Below are 6,946 nucleotides of genomic sequence, written 5' to 3' on the forward strand. Positions count from 1 at the left end.
AATTTATATAGCACCTTTCTAAGCTCAAGGTCACTTTACAACAAAATGTACAACATCCAGATAAATAAAGGGTAAATTGTATTTTTTTAAATATTTCTTTATATTTATATACAAATATATAATATAATAAAGAGACCATTTTTCACAATCCAGTATTTTGCAAATGGCTACAACACTGTCCTACATTTCCCCCCCCCCCTAAATAAAATATTCTGTTTCACTTGATACATTATGTTGCAACAGTATACCACAAAGCTCATTTGCATTTGAAATATGTGCAAATTTATCACTAGAAGTTTGCCACAGCTCTATATTGCTGTATGGGAATGCACAATTGAGGGTTAAGCTAACAAACTAATCTACATTTAACCACACCATTTTTCAAATCACTAAGCCATTTCGTGTCCATCCATCATGCAGAATTTATATGTGTAACAGTGACTGAATGTCATTAACATTGGCATGATCCTACAGCCTCAGCACTGCTTAAAACATCCTCAAACGCTTATGGAGTCAGAGCACGCATGGAAACATCGACCATGCTGCTTACCGGCCCCTACAACCATCCTTCAGGCAATTTCAACTCATTTACCTTATTTGTAAAACCTCTCCTGTGATTGAAACGGGAGCCTGTACCATCACATAAAAAAATTGAGGAAGAAGCAAAGGTGAAACGCAGGGGCAGAATGTGAGAGAACACATTAGAGGGGGGAAAAAAGACAGGGGTTGAGGTGTAGTATGGAGAGAAAGACAGTAAAAAGTGTTCTCGGCGCTACGGCAAAGTCCTGAAAGCCCAGGAAAAGGAGGTGAGTGCCTCATAATGGTGCATTAGCAGTGTGTGCCTCAACACATAAATAGAGGCTTTGTTCTTCTCAAATGAGTCTGAGATGAAAAAAAAAAAGGATGAGAGAAAGAGAGACTGGAAGACTTGAGCATCTTGCTTCAGTTTCTGTCTTGTTGTGGACCAACTCGCTGGACTGACTTAATAATTTAACACCCAACTGAGCTCAGCACTCCAATAATCTTTTCTTGGCTCTACATTTGTAGTATTTTTAAGCTCTCTTTAAAAAAAACACAGAGGAAGACGTCAGAAAATCAATGACACTGTGTATTTTAAAGATGTTGAATCTCTTGCGTTGAAAAGAATGGAAAGTCGTGTGCATTGAGCACCGCTGCTGATGCGGCCGGTAGCACAGAGAGGAAAACAAAAGAAATGCAAGGAGAGAACCTCTACAACTGTGCATTTCACCAATTTGTTGGTTACACTGACCTGTTGCACTTCTGTTGAACTGTTGACAGAAATATTTTATACAAAGACTCTCGGGCTACTGTATTTCGGGTAATATTCATGATCATGTGAACATGTAGATTCTCTTCACCGCCTGATGTTTACCCAGCAGCCCTTTTACCCATCAAAATGACATTATTTGTATATAGTATGTAGGGTACAACGGGGCTAAAGGCGCACCGGGGTAAAAGGCGCATTTTACTTTTTTCTCTTTTAAACCAATAGATGGCACAAACATTTTCTTTTCTTAACAACTGCTTTGTATGAGGCTTATTGAAATTTGGCTGATCACGGACAGCAATCAAAGTTGATTCTGCTCTGATTTGATCTAATAGTTGATGTTTTTTTAATTTTTGATTTATATAGCAAATGAGAATCGATAAAATTATTGACTATATTTTGAGACAAAAGTCTTGTTAACGATTTTAATTTAATTAACACTTGTGTTATGTTGCGGGTCAATTTGACCCTTTAAGATTTTCTAGTTGTTGAAAATACTGGTTAACCTATGTTTTTTTTTTCCTGATAACTTTTGACTTTTTCAAACAAAGTTACTATTACGTTCGTGATGTTCACGGGTCAATTTGACCCACATACTGTACAGTATTTTAATGCTCTAAGCAGGCAACTTTACCGACCCAAAATAATAACATTTATTGGTTATATTTTGTTATTTAGTTTTTTTTTACTACAATATAAAGCTAAATATTAGCTTTTCCACACTTATTTCAATACAGAAAACTATTTTGTCAGCCACAGATGGTAAAAATTAGCTATCATTGATTTTTTTTCAAGCTACCTGAAATTATATTAAACCTTTGGGATTTTTCCTTGATATTTTGTGACTTTTTCTCATTTATCATCATGAACATGCATGCAAAGTTTCAAGATACTGATATGTTTTGACATACAAACAAAATTACTATTACATTTGTGATGTTCGTGATGTTCGCGGGTCAATTTGACCCTCATAGGCAGCTATTCAAAAGCAACTGTACAGACACAAAATAAAAACATTTATTTTATGTATGTCAGGGCACTTCAACTCCAGTTCTAAAGTGCTCTAACCCTAACCAAACACACTTGAAAAAGCGAAATCACGGTGTTCAGAATGAATTGCAAATTACAGATGCAAATCTTTCTCAGACACGGAGAGTAAAATAAGCTCTCGTTTCTATATTCAAGATATCTGAAATACCTAGCTTTTAACCAAACCTTCAATACAGGATTTTCAAAGGCAGCTTTGCAGAGCCAAACAATTATTTATTTGATGTATGTTTTTGTTATGTTTTGTTTCTCACTCCCCTGTGAGTGAATAATGAGCTTTCCCACACTTTTGCTCAGTGTGGCACGAGACTTCGACATAGACAGCAGGTAAAATGAGCTCCCAAAGATTGACAGTAAAATACGTAATTTCACAGGTTTTGGAGTGTGATACTGATACAGATGGAGATGTTTCAGAGATAGAGGATGCTTCAGAGATTGAGGAAAATGTTGTTGAAGATACAGAAAATGAATGGTCTATGGATTTCTCTGAATAAGAGGCTGCCACATCCACCTCCTCATCAGAGAGAAATGATGAATATCCTGGATATGACCAATCCGGAGGAAACCCGTGTGTTTGGTGAGAAATGGAAACCACTTGATCTTATTGATTTGAATGCTTACATTGGATTGCTAATTTTAGCTGGAGTGTACAGATCAAAAGGATAGGCAACTGCCAGTTTATGGAGTACAGAGTGTGGAAGGCCAATATTTCGCTCCACAATGTCTCAGGAAAGATTCCACATAATTTCTCGGGTCATTCGTTTGATGACCGTGAAACCAGACCCAGTCGACGTGAGAGGGACAAATTAGCGGCAATCAGAGATGTGTGGGTATGGGTAGAATTTCTGCCTCGTCTTTACAACCCTGGACCACACATCAGTGGATGGACGCCTTGTACCATTTTCGCCAGTACATTCCAAAAAAGCCAGCCAGATCTGGCATCAAAGTATGGACAGCCTGTGATTCCAAGCCCAGTTATGCCTGGACAATGATGATTTACACAGGCAAGCCATCAGGTGGAGCACCTGAGAGAAACCAGGGGATGCGCGTGGTTCTACAAATGAGTGAAGGGCTGCAAGGTCACTGCAAAACCTGTGACAACTTCTTTACATCGTACAACCTCGGCGTAAGAGTAAGAAAGAAAAAAAAACGGAGCTACCCAGAGAGATTCTGAACACGGAGGGTAGAAACGTGCATTTGTCAAAATGAGCTTTCTCTGAAACTGCAACAGGTGTTTCCTACTGCCCCAAAAGAAACAAGAATTTCCTTGTGATGAGAACAATAAAATCCACAAAGATGCATCACTGAGTGCAAGACCTGAAGCCAGAAATGATACTGGACTATAATTCCACGAAAGTAGGGGGTTGACAATTTGGACAAAGTCCCATCAGCCTACAGCTGCCAGCGCAGGGCTGTCCGCTGGCCTCAAATGGTAATCATATTAAGTTTTAACGATAATCACCATATTTATAATGAAACCATCATATTTGAAAAATATGATATTAATCATATATAATACAATGTCAGTTATTTGTCACTAATCTAAATCTATATTAAATTATTATGGCATCTCATCCAATGCTTCCAGAATCGTAATTATTTGCATCGATACTTTGTGCCTTTTACCCCGTGTGTGGGACCATCTTGCCACCTCATACATTTATAAGATTTTTAAACAAACAGACCACTTTTATGATTTGTTTTCACACAAAATCTCTTGCTTCATCAATGTTCAATAAAAACATAAATATTTTTTTCTGCAATCATACACTACAGGAGTAGTGAAAAGCAAATTTTTCTTACAGTGTGCCTTTAGCCCCGTTGTACCCTATGTGCAATATATGCCCTTGTTTTTTACATAGAAAGTATGTTGTACTGTATATGGTATATATTCATAAGGAAACGGAATCTTATCATTTCCATAAGAATGAGTGATTGCTGTATTGGAGATGGAGGTGTCAGTCACAATTCAAGCTAAAGCTGGAGGCTCAGACGCCGCTTCAACACTGCCTTAGCGCTGGTTTTTCACTGCATCTTAGACTACTGAATATGTGTGGGAGAAGCCTTGCATCTCACTGTCAAAGCAAAATTTTCAACAGATGCGCTTCACTGGATTAGAGGCAACATGCAAAATGTGCCTAAGTATATCAATGTGCTTCAAGGTTCGAGTGGATGTGCACGTTTGGGCGCTCTATATGGCGAGTGTTTGTTTTAAAAGCGCTGCTATATTTACAGCGGCACAACTCTTAACGCTAAGCTGCTGCTGGAGTTGAAAGGCGACATGGCAGTTTGCAGACTCCCAAGTAAACAAAGTGTCTCGGAAAGGACATTTATCATGGGAAGCCTGTCTCACAATGCCGTATCCAACTTGCTGTGCCTTAAGCAGAGCCCCTGAGGAATAAACACTGGATGGTTAAACACACTGCCTTTCACCTCACATTTCTCAGAGGATGGAGAGAACACAGAGTGTGTAATTTCAAAAAGGTGAGGTACGGTAGATCGCTCTGAACGTTTGTTTAGGTGGACAGCGTGTTGTCAAAGAACTTTTATGTCAAAGAACATGAGGGTTGGAGTTTTAAGAGACGACTCTGTTCGACTGGATAAATGGGGTTTGCAGAGAGGCACGTGGCTTAAACTCAAGGTCAGTGTAATTGAAACTGTGGAACAGGTTCTTCAGGAAAGCTGAGGAGCTGAGCAAGAACCTTATCCATCACTTTGACCACTTTATCAACTGCAGCAGAAACCTGCTCGCTCACGCAGTCATGCTCATGCAACTTCAATCTTATTGCAGTCCAGTGATGGACGTGACTCGCGGCGGCCTCCACAATGCGGGTCGCCTATACGTCCACTGAGAGAGAGCGATTAACCTTTTCATGCTCTGCCTCAGAAGGGGGCCAAAGTGTGTGTGTCCAGCAAACCAGCGTTAATGAGAGGTTATATCATTCTGACTCACTCGTCGTCTTCACGGTTTATTAGGACAGAGAAGCCCTGGGGTAACTCAAAATGGTGTGCATGTGCATTTTTAAAAGACATTAAAACAATATTACAGGCTCAAAAAAAGTAAAAGTTAAAAAGTTATAATTTTTTCAAATTATTACAATTTAATTAAAAAGTTAAATAAATAATCTATCTATCTATCTATCCATCCATCCATCCATCCATCCATCCATCCATCCATCCATCCATCCATCCATCCATCCATCCATCCATCCATCCATCCATCCATCCATCTATCTATCTATCTATCTATCTATCTATCTATCTATCTATCTATCTATCTATCTCTCATCCATCCATCCATCCATCCATTTATGAGAAGTAATAGGTCAACTGGTAGAATTTTACAACAGAGAATTAGAACAGAAAGGTACAATAAATCATTTGTACCTACAGCGATCAGATTGTATAATGATCAAGCATATCGCAAGCTATCATAGTTTTAGTTACCTGACAATATTATCAATTTTTAACGTTAAATGTTGGATTGTGATTGTCATTTCTGCAGTATTGTCATTTTTTTGTCATCGTTAATTCTTTTTGTCATTTATTATTTAAATTTTTTTGTTTATTGGTTTGACTGTTGTGTTTCATGTGTTGTGTTTATGTTTTTAGAGAATATGTTGTGACAAGGGCGCGTAATGAATGACCACATGAATTTCCCCTTGTGGGACAATAAAGTTCACCTGACCTGACTAATCAACAACAATTTTAAGTTAAAACTTCTTTGAACATTTTTCATCTTTTTTCTTCAGAAGTCCATTTTAAATGGTCCTGTGGTGCAACAGCTGATTTTTTGAAAGTACAAATATTTCATGTGATATGAGGTCACAAGCTGAATGAGTAACAAAATAATTATATAAATAAAAACATGAATAAAAACTATAATACAAATAAGATAGGAGCATATCACACCGCAGGACAAGTCAACTGACATTAGTCACAGCAGCTTTTGATAGAGCTAAACTTGTATTGAACCCAGAACATTTTCAAGCAGCTGGTGGCTTTAAAAATGGTTTAAGATAGAGTCCATGAATGGCATAAGATTAGATAAATCAAGACTAAAGTAAGTACAGTTTGGTAAGTACAGAAAAATAAAAATCTCATTCAACAGATATTGATTGGCATTCTATCGCTTTAAACAAATGTGTTTATTTTCTCAGATGTGGAGCATTAATAACCTTCTTCATAAGAGGGTGATAAAAAGAAATAAAGAGGGTGAGATAGAGAAATAGAGAGAGGTTTTGGAAAATGAAGAGAGTTTCACCGCCCCAGGGGTTGCGGGCCTATCTTTAAGAAGCCAGTTAGCCGTCATTGATTTTACACTAAAATAAAACAGTCTATTGTAATGAAGACATAAAGGCTGGTATGCACTCAGGACCAGGAGGGAAATGATACCCCATTACTGAGCGGTCCCATCCTGCTCAAATGACCGCTGGCCCTTTATTGCTGGAATAGACTGCAGAGAGTCCCTTGCATCAGGTAATATAGCTTTAAATCACATTAATGGGTGTAAGTATACTGTCTGTACAGAAAGAACCAAGTCCTGTAATGTCTCAGTGATAACTGGGATATTGAATTAACTTGATATGATACCAATTTAAGAGATTTGAG

The sequence above is a fragment of the Phoxinus phoxinus genome (genome assembly GCF_949152265.1).
Source record: "Phoxinus phoxinus genome assembly, chromosome: 8".
Classification (NCBI taxonomy): Eukaryota; Metazoa; Chordata; class Actinopteri; order Cypriniformes; family Leuciscidae; genus Phoxinus; species Phoxinus phoxinus.